Source organism: Rhinatrema bivittatum, chromosome 2 (genome assembly GCF_901001135.1).
Source record: "Rhinatrema bivittatum chromosome 2, aRhiBiv1.1, whole genome shotgun sequence".
Lineage (NCBI taxonomy): Eukaryota > Metazoa > Chordata > Amphibia > Gymnophiona > Rhinatrematidae > Rhinatrema > Rhinatrema bivittatum.
The window spans coordinates 44,523,485-44,542,190 of NC_042616.1; the positions used below are offsets into that span (position 1 = coordinate 44,523,485).

Sequence of the window (18,706 nt, forward strand, 5' to 3'; positions counted from 1 at the left end):
TGGAAATGAATTAGGCCCTCGAGGAGTGAGTACCTGGTTCCAGGGAAAGCTCTGAGAGAGAGATGGTAGCTCACTGGTGTTGTAGGCAGCGAAGACTTCCTGGCAGAAGTGGCATTCAGTAGCAAGTCCGGGAACGTGGGCCCTCGAGGAGCGAGTACCGGTTTCAGACTGCGACCTGAAAAACGAGAGAGAGCGAGGCCCCCGAGGAGCGGGTACCTCTGGTAAAGTCCAAGGAAGCAGAGTAGCAAGGTATGCAGAAAGCGTATCCCATCTGCAGCGATACCTGGAAGAAGCTAGGAATCCTTTCCTTTCCTTTGCTAACTCGATTAGTAAGCGAATTCAGAGACCTTAAGTATCCGGTGAGGATGACGTCATCTCAGGGGGATGCCCCTGAAGCTCGCGCCACTGCTGGTACTTGAGTCGTGCGTCCTTAGGCTTCTGGGAAACATGGCGGATAGCAGCGTCTAGCCAGTCCGGGGATGCCGGAGGAGGTCGGCAAGATGACTCTGCGGTGGCCAAACTTCCATCAAGCAAAGAGGGAGTCGCCAAAGAGGTACAGTGGGCGTAATGGAGACGTCGGGCAGCGACGGTCGCAACATGGTTAAGGCAGAAAAGAGTGTAGCTAATCAATAGAGGCAATAGAGCAGAGATGAAGGTCAAATTTGTGTGTTATGGAAGCAGCCATGCTGGTAAGTAGGAGCGGCAGAGCAGAGTTGAAGGTCAAAAGTAGAGGTTAAGGTAAAAAGAGTGTACCCATTATACTACTTAGTAACTACCGCATTAGAAAGTTACCCCCAAACTAGTTTCCCTAGACCATAAAAGTTGGGGCCAATCTTGGTCACTGTATGAATACAATTCCCCTTTTTCCCTGCTTTTGAAGCAGAGAACAATGATGGAGTTGCATCATCAGTATGAAGGCTTATTGGTTAAGGGTAGTAACCGCCACACCAGCAAGTTACTCCATGCACTCTTTTCTTCATTTCCATCCTTTAGGGATCGATAATATTTATCCCATGCCCTTTGGAATTCTTTCACTGTTTTGGTTTTCACCACCTCCTGTGGAAGGGCATTCCAGGCATCCACTACCCTCTCTGTGAAGTAATATTTTCTGGCAGTTCTGAGACGTCCTCCCTGGAGTTTAATTTCGTGACCCCTAGTTCTACTGATTTCTTTCCAACAGAAAAGATTTGACATTTGTACATCATTTAAACCTTTCAGGTATCTGAAGGTCTGTATCATATCACCCCTGTGCCTCTCTTCCAGGGTAAATATTCTGCTGAAATATAAGGCTCTTGTCACATCTCTTGATGGAAGTATAAAGTGACCATCATACGGTGTCTCTTTGTGCGATGGCTTATAGGTGAAGCCTTTAAGGCACAAGGACTGATTTAACCATCGGTCACTTATACTGAGCCCATATGTTCTCCTGGCTGAAGCTGTGAATACCTCAGAGTAATGCACAATTAGTAAAAGTATGACGTGCACTTATCTCCAAGATTGGCAGTCTTTAATGTAGTTCTGAAGTCTGTCCTTCGACACTGCAGGGTTTCGGAGTGTACAACTCCTTCTTCAGGGAGCTTCAGAAAAGCAGTGCTGCCTGCGAGTAAGGGTTACGCTGGAAAAGACAGCTTGCCTGTGAGTGCTGTGCAAAAGAGAAAAGACGAGCCTATTAATGCTGCATACATGCTTTCAATTTAAAGTATGGCTTAAGATTGGAAGAGAGACACTTACAGAGTCAATCTGATATGGTCAGCTATGTGCCCTGGTTATAAAAGTTATCCTCGCTACAACAGTAATGAAAAAAAAGAATTCTTGAAATCATTTGGGCAAGACTTATTGCCAAAAAGCAAAACACTTATCTGACTTACATATGCCGAGCTGTGTGCTGCCTGCTTCAATTTCTCCTGTCTGCGGCTGACAGTTTTTCCACTTCTAAAACGCCGTATTTAAGGGAAATCCTTCGACTGTGTAGTTGACAGCAGGAAATGACATGTGCCGAGGCTGATCCAAATATGGAGAATGCCATATAGGGAAAATGACGTTGACGGTCTTGCAGCCATTTTACTAAAGCTTCTAATATGAGAGAGAGCCTGTATGTGTGTGAAAGACAGACAGCATGTGCCAGTGAGAGACTGTGTGTAGGTGTATGAATGATTGTATGAGTGAGAGCCTGTGTGTGTGTGTGTGTGTGTAAGAGAGAGAGAAAATATGTGAGAATGAGAACCTGACTGCTAAATTGTCCTCTTCAATACCATGTTTGAAATGTAAAAAAGGAAAAGGTTCATTAACTCACGTGTTTTGGCAATAGCTAGAAGCATGGTGTGAAGAAATAAAAGCAAGTTTGCTTACCGTAAACGGTGTTTCCGTAGATAGCAGGATGAATTAGCCATGCTGTCATGGGAACTGTCATTCAGGACCCAGGAGGCGGAGCTTTCCAAGCCGAGGTTAGAGTTTTTGGTCTCTGCGGCTGCGCGTGTGTTTTCCTGCGCAGGATAAACAGAATCTCCTCAGTTTGTAATTAAGCTTACGCGTAGCAGAACAGAAGGGTCGACTAACGAGGGAGGGTCCGCATGGTTAATTCATCCTGCTATCTACGGAAACACTGTTTACGGTAAGCAAACTTGCTTTTTCCCGTTGATAGCAGGGCTAAATTAGCCCATGGGAAGAATGTTGGTAGTTGTATTGATTGGTTCAAGTGGAACTGTGACACTACTTTTGGGAGAAAGCAAAATTGCTTACCTTATAATAGGTGTTATCCCAGGACAGCAGGATGTAGTCCTCACATATGGGTGACATAAGTAATGGAGCCCTATACGGAAAAACCTCTGTCAAAATTTCTAGAAACTTCTGACTGGCACAGTGTGCCCACTGAGCATGCTCAGCATGCCATGATATTCTCAGCCACAGGGGTCTCCCTTCAGTCTCATTTGTAGCAATTAGCGTTAGCCAAAAATAAAATAATAAAACGTATTGGACCCAACTCCGCGGGGTGGCGGGTGGGTTTCGTGAGGACTACATCCTGCTGTCCTGGGATAACACCTATTACAAGGTAAGCAATTTTGCTTTATCCCAGGACAAGCAGGATGCTAGTCCTCACATATGGGTGATTAGCAAGCTACAGGCTGAGTCATCCTTGTGTTGGACCAACAGTGTACAACTTGTGCAACAGGCACAACAACTGGCATACTGTTGGGAAAAATGAGGCAGCCTGAAATCACGAAAGGTTGGATGTGGAAGGAGTTGGATCATACTGGAAACAAGTTCTTTAAGACAGATTGTCCGTAGGCTGAATCTTGACGTCCTTCCTTATCGAGACAGTAGTGAGCTGCAAAGGTGAAGGGAAATCCATGTTGTGGCCTTACATATGTCAGCTATTGGCACTGAGCGATAGTGTGCTACTGAGGTTGACATTGCTCGTACTGAGTGCGCCTTTACTTGCCCTTGGAGAGGAAGGCCTGCTTTTTCATAGCAAAACTGTATGCAATCTGCTAGCCAATTGGATAGCGTTTGCTTACCTACTGCTTTCCCAGGTTTGTTTGGATCAAAAGAAACAAAGAGCTGGTTGGATTTTCTATGGGCTGTAGTGCGATCTAAGTAGTACGCAAGCACATGCTTACAGTCTAAAGTGTGTAAAGCCCTCTCCCCTTGGTGAGAGTGCGGTTTTGGGAAGAAAGTAGGCAAGATGATGGATTGATTCAAATGGAATTCCGTAACTACCTTAGGAAGAAATTTTGGGTGTGTACAGAGTACCACTCGATCATGTAAGAATTTTGTGTAGGGTGAGTATGTGACAAGTGTTTGTAACTCACTAACCCTTCTAGCAGATGTGATAGTTATTAAGAAAATAGTCTTCCAAGTGAGAAATTTAAGCTCACAGGAATCCATGGTTTCAAAAGGTGAACGCATGAGCCTCGTTAAGATCACATTAAGGTCCCATTGTGTGACCGGTGGTCGGTGTGGAGGTTTAAGCTGAATTAAACCTCTCATAAATCTGCTAACGAGGGGTTGTACTGATATTGGTGCATCCCCAACGGTATTGTGATAAGCTGAGATTGCACTTAAATGTACTCTTACAGACGAGGTCTGGAGACCAGAGTCTGAGAGATGCCATAGATATTCTAATAAAGATGATGTAGTGCAGGAAAAAGGGTCGACACTGTTTTGTGTGCACCACGTGGTAAACCTTCTCCATTTAGCACGATAAGTCTTTCGTGTGGAAGGTTTATATGAAGCTACAAGCACTTGAGATACATTGGTTGAAAGATTGAGAGGTTGTAGAATCAAGCTTTCAACATCCATGCTGTTAGGGAAAGGGATTGAAGGTTGGGATGACGCAACCTGCCCTGATCTTGAGTTATGAGAGTGGGTGTTGTGCCCAGGCGAATTGGGTCTCTGATCAAGAGATCGAGGAGTATTGGAAACCATACTTGTCGAGGCCAATATGGGGCTATGAGTATCATGGACCTTTTGTCCTGTTATAGCTTCACTAGAGTTTTGGTTATTAGCGGTATCGGGGGATACACGTAGAGAAGGCCCGATTTCCAGTGGCGAGCAAAGGCGTCCCTGGGTAAGCGGTTGTTCTGCTTGTACAGGGAGCAGTAGTTGTCCACTTTGTAGTTCAGTTGTGATGCAAAGAGGTCTATGGTTGGTTGGCCCCAATGTTGAAAAATCTTGGTCGCAATCACTGGATCCAGAGACCACTCGTGAGGTTGGAATTGACGACTGAGGCGATCCGCCAGTACATTGTGAATTCCTGCTACATAAGTGGCTTGTAAGAGGATTGAGTGTGCTAGAGCCCAGTCCCAAATCTGAGCTGCCTCTTGACAAAGGAGATACAAGCCCGTACCTCCCTGCTTGTTGATGTACCACATGGCTACTGTGTTGTCTGTTTGTATCAGAACAGTCTTGTGGGAGAGGCAGTCCTTGAACGCATTCAGCTCGAAGTTCTAGGAAGTTTATCTGAAATGTAGCTTCGAGTTTTGTCCAAGTACCTTGGGTCTGTAAATGGCCAACATGTGCTCTCCAGCCTAAGGTGGATGCATCTGTAGTTAACATCACTTGCGTAATTGGTTGTTGGAAAGGAAGGCCTTTGAGCAAGTTGTCCATGTTTGTCCACCATAGGAGCGAGGACTGTAGTACTTGTGTTACGTGGATAGGGTAAGACATTGGTTGAATGGCTTGTATCCATTGGTTTTTGAGTGTCCATTGAGTGAATCTCATGGCTAATCTGGCCATAGGAGTGATGTGAACTGTGGAGGCCATGTGACCCAATAGTGAGAGACATTGATGTGCTGTTATTCGTGTGCATGCTCGCAGAGAACCTGTTAACACAGCTAGTGTCTATGCACGGTCCTTTGGTAGGAAAGCTTTTGCTGTTATGGTGTTTAAGTCTGCTCCGATGAATTGTAATAGGTGAGACGGTGTAAAGTGGGATTTCTGGTAGTTGATGAGGAATCCCAAGGAATGGAGTAGAGTTATTGTGAGCTTCAGAGAACTGAGAGCTCCTTGTCTTGTTTTTTTTTTTTTTAATTTATATTTTATTAGATTTTTAACAATTTTAACAAGAATGCTTACAATGTTGGTAGAGAAAGATCAAATACACAAAATATCTCCAAGAAAATTATTCAAAGATTTTCATAACAAATAATCTTATCTTTCTCACATTGACATAATCATAGGTAATATGGAGAACCAAGAGGAGAAAATATAGCAGATACTTTAAGGAAAAATTTTTCAAGTTATGCAGACTTGTAAATAATAACCCGACTTTTCTCATTTTACCCATTCCATACCAGAAGTATTTAGGATTGTGTAGAAGAGTCCAGAAAAACTCTAAGTTGCATAGAGTCATTAAATACATATTTAGTATCACCACAAAGTAAAATACAACGACAAGGAAATCGTAATATGAACTTTACTCCCCTATTTATCACTTCCTCCCTCATGACTAAGAATTTTTTTCTCTTAGCTTGTGTTGTTCGTGCTATGTCCGGAAAGATTTGAATTGAACTACCATAAAACTTTTAACTTCTGATACCGAAAGTAAGTTTTCAACACTTTATCCCTTTCTGTTAGAAAAGAGAACTGCACAAATAAAGTTGCTCTTGATCTTATATACATCTCGAATGATTTTTCAAGAAAGTCAGTTATATTCAACTCCTCTTCTTGATTAACCTCTTCTCTAGATCTTTCTCCTTGCAAAAGTCTCTTAGGCAGGTAATATAACGTTGAAATCCCAGGAATTTCTTCCAGTTTAAACTTTAATATATTCAAGAGATAACTCTTGAATAAATCCATTGGCGACATTAGCTTGGTTTTAGGAAAGTTTAAAATTCTCAGATTGGCCCTTTTAGCCTGGTTCTCAAATATTTCCATTTTACTTTCAAACATTTTCTCTGACTTTATTAAATTTATTTGCACATTCTCTATTTCTTTTACCTTGATTTGCATTACATCTAGTTGTTTTTCCATATTAAACATTTTTTCTTCTGCTATCTGTGTTTTCTTTATAGCATCTTGAACAGTTGTTAATAATAGATTTAAAGATTTCTGCATTACCAGCAGGATATTTCTTATCTCTTCCAAAGAGGGAGCAAGAGTCTGAACCGGGCTAGCTATAATTATACTGTCCTCTTTCAACATTCCTACCTCCGATAGGCCTTCTCCACCATTACGCTGTTCCTTGCGATGTTGTGCATTCTGGGTGTGAAACCTGGAACCTGGCTCCCCAGGCATCTCCGGAGAGATTTCAACTTCTCTCCTCTGGTTTCCACCCTCATCTGGAGAGCTTCCCGCATATCCAGACCGTCCTGTCGGTGGGTCAGGAACAATAGGTGCACCCGGGCTTAGCGTGGTCTCTAGCGTCATGGGGCTCATTAGCTGCTCCTTACTCGCCCCAGCGACTCCTTCCGGGTGAATTGACGGCGTTTTTGCAAAAGCTGCCTCTATCCGCGGTTGTCGAGAGTCATGCTCGGGAGTCGAGGTAGGTTCTCTCACACGAGCCTTTCTTTTCGAATGTGGCATTTTGTACTTTCAAGGAAATATTGTATAAGTCAGGCTCAAAGATTTCCTCCGAAAACCGGGAGCTGCTACTCGTGCGTCTTTACAAGTCGGCGGCCATCTTGGTTCTCCCCCCAGCTCCTTGTCTTGTTTGATTCCTGATGAGCAAATCGTCCATATAAGGAAATACGTGCATGCCTTGCTTGTGTAAGTGAGCTGCTGCCACCGCTAGACACTTTGTGAACACTCGAGGTGCTGAGGCAAGGCCAAAAGGTAGCACCCTGTATTGGAAATGTTGAGTACCCACTAGGAAGTGAAGATACTTTCGATGAGGAGGGAATATAAGAATGTGAGCGTAAGCGTCTTGAAGATCCAGAGAACAGAGCCAATCTCCTTTTTGAAGTAGAGGTAACATGGTGCCTAGAGAAACCATCCTGAATTTTTCTTTTCTCAGAAATTTGTTGAGATTTCTGAGGTCTAGGATGGGACGTAGGCCTCCTGTTTTCTTTGGAATGAGGAAATAACGGGAGTAGAATCCTCTGCCCTGCTGAGGCCGGAGAACTGGTTCCATGGCCCTGGCTCTCAGAAGGGTGGATAATTCTGTTTGCAGAAGTGTGGATTGGTTGTTTACTGTCCAAAACGAGGTGGGTGGAGTGTTGTTTGGCACAGTGAGAAAGTCCAAGTGGTACCCCTGAGATGTGATGGAAAGTACCCATTGGTCTGTGGTGATGGATGACCAATTGTGGTGAAAGAATGTGATCCGACCACCTACCGGCAATTCCGGTATCGGGTTGGGAGATAGGCTGCTGTTCCCTGGTATCGGTTCAAAACCCCGAAGTGGACCCTGTCTGTGGAGGGGGTTGTGTTCTGGCTACTCTTGGTTGTCTAGGCTGTGACCTTTGAGATGGCCTAGATGAGCGTCCACGGGCAGGAGGTGGATAGTAATGCCTTAGCCTATAATATGGGCGCTTGGACTCTTTCCTTGGGAGTCTTCTTGATGTTTGAGACTCCTGAGGCACAGACGACAGTTGTTTTAGAGTTTCTGAATGCTCTTTCAAGAGGGAAATTGCTTCCTTTACCTTATCCCCAAACAGGTTGTCCCCTACACAAGGGAGATCAGCTAGTTTGTACTGTAACTCAGGCCTTAAGTCAGATGCCTTGAGCAAGGTCCATCTTCGAGCACTGATACCGGTGGCCGACATTCTGGATGCAGTTTACCTGCCTCCAGGCCTTTGTGAATTATGGATGAGAAGGATTCTTGAAGTTGCTGAGGGAGAGCTTCAGAGAGTTCTTGTATCTGTTTCCATAAATTATGTTGGTATTGGGTCATATACAATTGGTAGGCCGCAATCCGGGAAACCAACATAGAACCTTGAAACATTTTTCTGCCAATGTTGTCTAGGAATCTATTATCTTTGCCTGGTGGGGTTGAAGAGTGAGTTTTTACCCTTTTCGACTTCTTTTGTGCTGACTCAACCACCACTGAGTGGTGAGGTAGTTGAGTCTTGTGGAAACCAGGGATGTGCTGGACCAAATATCAGTCCTTTTGTTCACTGGAGGTATGGAACAGGGGTGCTCCCATAACCTGTGCAATAGTTCAACAAGAACTTTGTGGACTGGAATAGCTAAAACCTCCTTAGGCGGGTCCACGAATTGCAGCACTTCCAGAGTCTTTTGCCTGGCATCTTCCTCAGTTTGTAATTGAAAAGGTATGGTATCAGCCATATCCTTGACAAAATTTGAGAATGATAGGTCCTCCAGGGGAGATTTTTTCCTTTCTTCTGGAGGAGATGGTTCAGAAAGGATTTCCTCTGAGGAGGTATCTGTGTCTTATCTTGCCATGTATCTGGTGTATGGGACCGAAGAGGTGTAGAAGGCATAAACCCCTTTGGCCTCGATGGTTGTCCATCGGTTTTGATGGAAATAATGGTGACATTGGGTGGGTGGGAGCGTGGAATCCCCGAGGGACCCGGGATTGGTTCTGGAATCGGTGGTTCTTGTACAATATCTTCTCCAGTCAGTGGTGGAACCGATGTCTCTTTAGGTTTTATCGGAATAGCACCGATAAGAGTGTCTAGTTTTGTCAAAATTGGTGCAAAAAAAGATAAAAAAAAAACCAAAACAAAGAGCAATTCTGCGAACCTATCCAAAAATGTTCGTCAATACAAAAGGTATCGCCAATTAATTTATATCTTGTCAAATACCATTTGCCAAAATAATGTGTTCAACAATTCATATTCATAGTGCCATAAACACATTCAAAAGTATTGAGAAACAGGACTGCATCAGCAAGCCAAAGTCAACGTGCTCAGGAAAACCTCACTGAGCCGTCCGGTCTTTTCAATCATCTGCAGCCTGTGTATACGGAAACACATACCATCCGGTATTCAATAACAAATCAATTTATATGCGTGATGATTCTTTCTTATTTCTATTTTTCTTTTTTCTTTTGCAATTTTTTAATTTTTATATAGGATATCCTTCTTTTTACCGGTCAAGGCAAAAATAACCCAATTTAAATTACAGTGATTTCAAACCATAACTCGAATCGCTGTTTTTCTGAGCGACTTGTAGGATCAATGTCCTGCTTAGTAAAGATATCCTTCTTTTTACCGGTCAGGGCATGTGTAGCCCGATATTCAATTTCAATGATTTCAAACAATAACTCATTTCAAACAGTAACTCGACAGCGGCCGTGTTTCGCAGCCAGCGGCTGCTTCTTCAGGAGTCAGAGAGTTCCGAAATTCACTCTAAAAAAGGAACAGGCAATCATGCTACAATAGCCAACAGTTATACAAAATATATAAACTGGTTACTTAGCTTGCAATGGTATCCACACCTCTTTGAAGCGGGACGCACAGTCTCCAATTGTTCTTCTCTACAATGCCGGGCTAGAGACCGCGGTCATCCGGTGTTGAAAATTAAATAGCCCGCGCTTTTGCGGGCGTGATGACGTCATCCGACGTTCTCTATTACTATGGAAACTAGACGCTATCTGAAAAAATAGACGCTATCTAAAAAGATCATCTGCAATCTCCGTTCTTAACCATCTATATACGGAAAACACAAATTATAAAAAGACATTCAATTCCAAATTGTTGTTTAGACCACACGGATGGATAGTATCCAAACTGTGTATCCATCTTTGTTCAGCTTGAAGGAGCCTCTTGTCAAAATCACCTCCCCGCCATGACGGAGTGAGTTGTTCAAGCACACATACTCTTAATTCATCAAAAGTGTGTGAACAATCAAGGCAGTGAGTAACCATCGGAGCAGTGATTTTTTGTGTGTTGATGCAAGAGCGATGCTCTATTAGCCGTGTCTTTAATGATCTTTTAGTTTTTCCAACATAACATAATTTACATGGGCATTGTATAATGTAGATAATACCTGTGGAGAGGCAATCTGTGTTGTGATGTAGAAAAATATTTTTGTTCAATCTGGAGAAATGTAACACTGAAGTTACAATCATTACCTGACAAACAGTGCAGGAACCACATTGAAAATGGGATCCTGAATACATTTGATTTATCGCAATTGGAATATAGTACAATTGTACCCTGAATTTCAAGAGTTGCCCAGATTTACTTATACTCGTGGAGTGAATCTCAAAGATCAGCTAGTGCATTCAGACTCTTCTGTACGGGATCTTGGGTCATATTCAGGATCCCATTCTCAATGTGGTTCCTGCACTGTTGTCAGGTAATGATTGTAACTTCAGTGTTACATTTCTCCAGATTGAACAAAAATATTTTTCTACATCACAACACAGATTGCCTCTCCACAGGTATTATCTACATTATACAATGCCCATGTAAATTATGTTATGTTGGAAAAACTAAAAGATCATTAAAGACACGGCTAATAGAGCATCGCTCTTGCATCAACACACAAAAAATCACTGCTCCGATGGTTACTCACTGCCTTGATTTTTCACACACTTTTGATGAATTAAGAGCATGTGTGCTTGAACAACTCACTCCGTCATGGCGGGGAGGTGATTTTGACAAGAGGCTCCTTCAAGCTGAACAAAGATGGATACACAGTTTGGATACTATCCATCCGCATGGTCTAAACAACAATTTGGAATTGAATGTCTTTTTATAATTTGTGTTTTCCGTATATAGATGGTTAAGAATGGAGATTGCAGATGATCTTTTTAGATAGCGTCTATTTTTTCAGATAGCGTCTAGTTTCCATAGTAATAGAGAACGTCGGATGACGTCATCACGCCTGCAAAAGCGCGGGCTATTTAATTTTCAACACCGGATGACCGCGGTCTCTAGCCCGGCATTGTAGAGAAGAACAATTGGAGACTGTGCGTCCCGCTTCAAAGAGGTGTGGATACCATTGCAAGCTAAGTAACCAGTTTATATATTTTGTATAACTGTTGGCTATTGTAGCATGATTGCCTGTTCCTTTTTTAGAGTGAATTTCGGAACTCTCTGACTCCTGAAGAAGCAGCCGCTGGCTGCGAAACACGGCCGCTGTCGAGTTACTGTTTGAAATGAGTTATTGTTTGAAATCATTGAAATTGAATATCGGGCTACACATGCCCTGACCGGTAAAAAGAAGGATATCTTTACTAAGCAGGACATTGATCCTACAAGTCGCTCAGAAAAACAGCGATTCGAGTTATGGTTTGAAATCACTGTAATTTAAATTGGGTTATTTTTGCCTTGACCGGTAAAAAGAAGGATATCCTATATAAAAATTAAAAAATTGCAAAAGAAAAAAGAAAAATAGAAATAAGAAAGAATCATCACGCATATAAATTGATTTGTTATTGAATACCGGATGGTATGTGTTTCCGTATACACAGGCTGCAGATGATTGAAAAGACCGGACGGCTCAGTGAGGTTTTCCTGAGCACGTTGACTTTGGCTTGCTGATGCAGTCCTGTTTCTCAATACTTTTGAATGTGTTTATGGCACTATGAATATGAATTGTTGAACACATTATTTTGGCAAATGGTATTTGACAAGATATAAATTAATTGGCGATACCTTTTGTATTGACGAGCAAAAAAAGATAAGTCAGGCACTGGCATCGACGGTGTCGTCGGTAATGGTCTCGGTGATGGCATCGATGAATCCATCGACGGTATTGGTAGAATTATCGGAACTGGCACCGATGGAATCGGTGATGGCGATGGTACTGACGATGGCGCTAGCATCGTATTGAGGAGCGCATCCCGTACTGCCTGGCGGATATATCCGTCCTGTTCCGCCCGCATAGCTATGGGGAGAAGCACCGAAGGCGATTCCGGTACCTCCACATAGCCCTGAGGAGATACGGTTCCCAGCACCGGTGTTGGTGGGGATCGCCTCGATGTCGATGGCCTTGATGAAGCATCTTCTCTCCGAGGTTTCTTAGATGGAGGTGCAGGATGCTTCGATGGACCGCCAGATATCGGGTCGGTCTCAGGTTCATGAGAACATAAGAACATAAGAAATTGCCATGCTGGGTCAGACCAAGGGTCCATCAAGCCCAGCATCCTGTTTCCAACAGAGGCCAAAACCAGGCCACAATCACCTGGCAATTACCCAAACACTAAGAAGAACCCATGCTACTGATGCAATTAATATCAGTGGCTATTCCCTAAGTAAACTTGATTAATAGCCATTAATGGACTTCTCCTCCAAGAACTTATCCAAACCTTTTTTGAACCCAGCTATACTAACTGCACTAACCACCTCCTCTGGCAACAAATTCCAGAGCTTTATTGTGCGTTGAGTGAAAAAGAATTTTCTCCGATTAGTCTTAAATGTGTTACTTGCTAACTTCATGGAATGCCCCCTAATCCTTCTATTATTCGAAAGTGTAAATAACCGAGTCACATCTACTCGTTCAAGACCTCTCATGATCTTAAAGACCTCTATCATTTCCCCCCTCAGCCGTCTCTTCTCCAAGCTGAACAGGCCTCCGATGTCTATGCCAATGCTTTTGTTTGCCCTCGGTGGTCTTTTTGATGACCGACATCGATTGTATCGAGGACCTAGATGGGGTTGGCGATGGCCTATCCCCTGCTTCATCTGGTCTTCGCTTCTTGAGGACGACTTTACGGCTCGCTCCAGCCGGAGACGACTGCGTAGACGTCGATGGCATTATCTCCTCAGGGCTATGTGGAGGTACCGGAATCGCCTTCGGTGCTTCTCCCCATAGCTATGCGGGCGGAACAGGACGGATATATCCGCCAGGCAGTACGGGATGCGCTCCTCGATACGATGCTAGCGCCATCGTCAGTACCATCGCCATCACCGATTCCATCGGTGCCAGTTCCGATAATTCTACCAATCTGTTTGATGTAATTTTCTGTTCCTTGTTCTGTGTAAACCGAAGTGGTATGCACAAGTGCATGAACTCCGGTATATAAAAGCCTTTAAATAAATAAATAAATAAATTATTTGTAAATGGAGCAGGTGTTCCATTTTCTCCATCCGGAGTCTTCTGCCTTTCGGCGTCATCTCGGCACACTTCGTACACGTTAAGACATCGTGTTTTTCGCCGAGGCAAAGCACACATTCTAAGTGTAGGTCTGTAATGGACATAGTACGGCAGCAAATTGGGCATTTTTTAAAACCCGAGGCCATAGCGAAGTCGGACAGCCGTCGATGACTTGTGTGTTAAATAGATGGTACGGAACCGGCAAAGCAGAGAGAAAAACTTACCGCGATGGTAAAAAACGGGAGACCCCTGTGGTTTTGAAGTTTTTCCTATTGTTTTATAAACTTTATCTGGTGAAAATCACCTCACAGGACTCCAAATAACTGCGAGGCTAACAGCTTCGCAGAAAAAAGAAGACTGAAGGGAGACCCCTGTGGCTGAGAATATCATGGCATGCTGAGCATGCTCAGTGGGCACACTGTGCCAGTCAAATGTTTCTAGAAACTTTGACAGATGTTTTTCGGTATAGGGCTCCATTACTGATGGTCACCCATATGTGAGGACTAGCATCCTGCTTGTCCTGGGATAAAGGCTGGATGTGTTCTGAGAACTGCCTTTTGGTGATAAAATTGTAGGTATGGAGCATAGTGAACTAAGGCCTGTAGTTCGCTAACCCTTTGAGCGGATGTTACTGCCACTTTGAAGACTTCTTTCACGTGAGGTATTTTATGTGGGCTGAGTCCATTGGTTCGAATGGGGATAGCATAAGTTGCTTCAAGTCAATGTTTAGGTTATTTATTTATTTATTTATTTAAATTTCTATGCCGATATTAGTGGAACCAGTGGCTTCGAGGTTGGTGGACGAAGATGTGATAAACCCTTGAGGAAACGAGAAAGCAAAGGGGGATTGGAGATCGGTTGACCGCTATGTGGCCTATGATATACTGCTATGGCACTAAGGTGAACTCTTATTGAGGATGTTGCCAAACCAGATGTATAGAAGATATGGAGGTAATCCATGAGCAATTCTGGTGAACAGTCTAATGGCTGAATTCCCTTGGATATGCACCAGGTGGAGTAACGTTTCCATTTGAAACTGTAATTTCTTCTAGTTGATTGCTTCTTAGATTCCAAAAGGACATCCTGGGCTGCAGTGGATATACCCTGTTCCGTCAGAAGGAACCGTTCAATCTCCACGCTGTTAAATGAAGGGATGAATGGAGTGGGTGGAGAAGTGTTCCCTTGTCTTGTATTTATTTATTTATTACTTTTCTATACCGAGGTTCAGGTAACAGAGTTACTAATCACTTCGGTTTACATTCCAACATCAAACGAAACAATGACATAATGTATGTCTTACAATGAACAAGGAGGAAAACAACTTGGATACAAAATAACTTGGTAGAACAAGGTGGAAAGAGTGGGAGAAACTGGACTAGTGGGAGAAACTTGTACTAGAAGATCTGGCTGGTCTGGTAACCGAATCGGGTCTTTGATGGAGAGGTATAAAAGATAGCTGTACCACGGTTGTCTGGGCAAAGAGGGGGCTATTAGTATTAGTTGAGCTGCATCCGCTATGCATTTTTTAATTGTCCTTGTAATGAGCGGTATGGGTGGAAAGGCATACATTAGGCTTTCCGTCCAAGGAATGAGAAAGGCGTCCTGTGCAGCTCTGTTTTGACTGGGCCATACTGAGCAGAAATGAGGAACTTGTGCGTTCATCTCTGTAGCGAAGAGGTCCATTGTCGGACCTCCCCACTGTTTGAATATTCCTTGAGCCACTTGTTGATTGAGTGACCATTCGTGAGTATGGAATATTCGACTCAATCTGTCTGCTCTGGTGTTGGCAACTCCCAGAAGGTAAGTTACTTGCAAGTGTATCGAATTCCGATGTGCTTGCTGGAAGATTAGCAGGGCTTCCCTGCATAGGCACCATGAACCGGACCCTGCTTGCTTGTTTATGCAAAACATTGCTACTTGGTTGTCCGTGTAGATCATAACTCTTCGACCCTGCAGGTGACTTCAAAATGCTTGCAAGGCATTCCGAATTGCTCTGAGTTCCAGCAAGTTTATCTGTAAGCTTTGTTCCCGTGTCGACCACAGTCCTTGTGTTTCGAAAAGATCCAGATGTGCTCCCCAACTCTTGCGAGAAGCATCGGTAGTAAGCACTGCATTGTGTGGGGGAAGACTGAACAACACTCCTTTGGATAGTGTTGACTCTATGAGCCACCAGTTTATATCCTGTGTCATTTCGGAAGCGAGCAGCAGGCGTTTTGTCAACGGTTGCGAGTGTTGTCTCCATTGATGTTTCAACCCCCACTGTAGACGCATATGTAGTCTGGTGTTGGGCACCATCCGCTATGCAAGATTGTCAGGATTTGTCGTGCTGAAGGCTTGTGTGTCCTTTTGAGAGAGCGTAGGAGTCTACGCATCTCCTGTTTCCTGTCCTTCGGCAGGAATGCTCTGTTGCATGTGGTATCCAAACGAGCTCCAATGAACTGTAGAATTTGAGTCGGGCACAAGGTTGATTTTTGATAGTTGACCACAAGCCCCAACCCGTCCAAACAATCGATCACCTGTCAAAGATGCTCGATTAGTGTGTCCGGAGTCGAGGCTACTTAAAAGCCAATCATCCAGGTATGGGAAGATTGTCATACCTCGTTGTCGGAGGTGTGCCACCACCACCACCACCACCATACATTTGGTGAAAACTCTGGGTGCTGCTGATAGGCCAAATGGAAGAACTTTGTACTGATAATGTTGATGCTTGTATCGGAAGCACAGGTAGTGCCACGAGGATGGATGGATAGGAATGTGGGTATAGGCATCCTTCAGGTCTATTGAGCACATCCAGTCGTTGGGTTGCAGGAGAGGTAGAATGGATTTGAGGGACACCATTTTGAATTTCTCCCTGACAAGAGATTTGTTCAAGTCTCAGAGATCCAGAATTGGACGAAGGCCACCAGATTTCTTGGGAATGAGGAAATATAGTGAATAGAAGCATGTGTTCCAGGCTTTCGGTGGAACCACTCAGATTGCCCGTTGTTGAGTGATGATACTTCTTCTCCGAGTTGGGGATGTGATATCCGTGATGATTGAACAGCGAGGTGAGGAAGGAAAGGTTTGGTTGTGAACTGGAGCAGATAGCCCTGTTTTACAATGTCGAGAACCCAGCGATCGGATGTTATCGTTTCCCACACTGGGAGGTGAGATGTGATCTTCCCCGGGGGCGCTGTTACGCTCTCCTCTTCCAGAGGGGAGGAGTTAGCAATCTGTTATCACCCCGCCAGGAGGGCAGAGTTAGCAATCTGTTCTGCTTTTCTCCTGAAAGGGGGGAGGAGTTAGCAATCTGTCATGATCTGCTCCTTCAGAGGGGAGGAGTTAGCTATCTGTAGTGCTTACCCTGCCAGGAGGGCGGAGTTAGTAATCTGTTAGCGAACTGCTGTTAGATGCTTCTGTAAGGAAAGGAGGTAGCAATCTGTTATGGATCAACTCCCCAGGGAAGAGGAGTTGGCAGTCTGTTCAATAATACTCTTCTGAGGAGAGTACAATAGGCATATTGTACTTCGCTACTGAGATAGCAATCTATTATGCCTCCGCTACGGAGTAGCAATCTGTTATATATAGGCTGCTGGCAAGTCCCATAGAAAGAGGAGGTAGCTATCTATATAATACTTCCGTAAGCGGTGTTAGTGGTCAATAGTGGTTGGCTCCCACAGAGTGACAGTAGTGTAAGGCAGTGGTTCTCAACCTTTTTTCTGTCGGGACACACCTGACAGATGATGCTCACAGGCGTGACACACTGAACACATGTCCATCACTGAGCGAAATGTAAACATACACTCTGCATCCACAGGAACCCCCCCAACAATGGGTGCAGAGCAGAACTAAGACATTCCCTGTACAGCTCATCATACAAACAAAAGATATTCTGGTTCTTGTATCATCTCAGTAACAGCAACACAAACTCCCTCTACTACCAGGCACAATAGCTCTAATTATGAAAAGGCATCTGTTCACCACTAATGCATGTCCTCTCGAGAAAACACCGCAAATAAGAGTGATACACATCTCTACGCGCTAGTAAAATAACTCACCTTTGTCACATACACACACAACCGATCTTCACAAATGTGGAGGCAAAAGCTGAAATGGAAACCTCAAAAAGCCATTCCACATGCAGTGCAAAACTGGAAAAATGGAAACAGAAATATATTTCCTCCTGCACTAAGCAAAGTACAAAGATAGAAATGCACATTCCCAAAACTGACATATTATGGATTTTGCACGCCATCACTCCAACATGCCCCCATCATCCTTCACTTCTCCAAATTAATTATTCCCTTTCAATAATTACTCCCTCACATTCACATACCTGCCCAACATTCCCTCACCTCCCCACATCCTCTCCTGTGCTCACTCTCTACCCTTCTCAATTCTCCCTGCCCAGCATCCCCAGCCTCCTTTCCTGTACTCCCACATGGTGAGGAGAGCATCAGCAGCATCACTTTTAAAAGAAACTTATCCATACCTGTTATTGGCAGGAATGAACTTCACTCATACATCTCAGGGTATGCTGGATATGCTTTCAATCTCTCAGATTTGCTGCTTGTTCTTTTCTTAACACTTGCATTGTGCCAAGTGACCTGCCTCCTGGACTTCATATAATATGTACAGGCAACATATCCAAGTGTTCTTAGAGATTCTTTATAATCAAGTTGGTTGTGATATATAATTGTAATTAATGCTATATCTTTCTGCAACCTTTTTTTGTCTCTGATTCATGTTTTGGTACTTGATGATCTCTTTCCATACGTAACACAGTAGGTGCTTGGCATTGCTAACAGGAGTTTAAGTACCATTCTTGTATTTTTCTCCTTTACTACAAAATCCATTTTGCTTGCATCAAGTTTTTTTCAGTTGGAATGTGAATGTCCCAGGTGATCACAACTTCTTCAGTCTCTACAATTCTCAGAGGTACACTTAGATGTTCTTTTTAAATCAGGATGGATGGGAGAGTCCAGTATAAGTAGACTACTTCTGTAGCTTTGTACAACCTTTTTTTTTTGTGTGTGTCTCTGACTGTACCTCTTGGTAACTGATGAGCTCTTTCCATATGTAGCACATTACTTGCTTGGTACTGATGCTCCTGTCAGCAATGCCATGCTTGTCTTTTCTCCTTTACTACAATGTCCAGTTTAATTGCATCAAGCTTTTATCAAATGCTCTTTTTAAATCAGGATAGTAGTGACCAGTATAATTAGATTACTTCTGTAGCTTTCTACAAACTTTTTTTGGGTCTCTGACTGTACCTCTTGGT

At 43.5% G+C, this 18,706-nt stretch overlaps 1 protein-coding gene across 1 annotated transcript in view; it reads left to right on the forward strand.

The window, feature by feature from the left end:
• The window catches only part of LOC115085947 (oocyte zinc finger protein XlCOF6-like), a 1,095,473-nt gene that overhangs the window by 422,542 nt on the left and 654,225 nt on the right, over positions 1-18,706 (forward strand). The window lies entirely within an intron of this gene.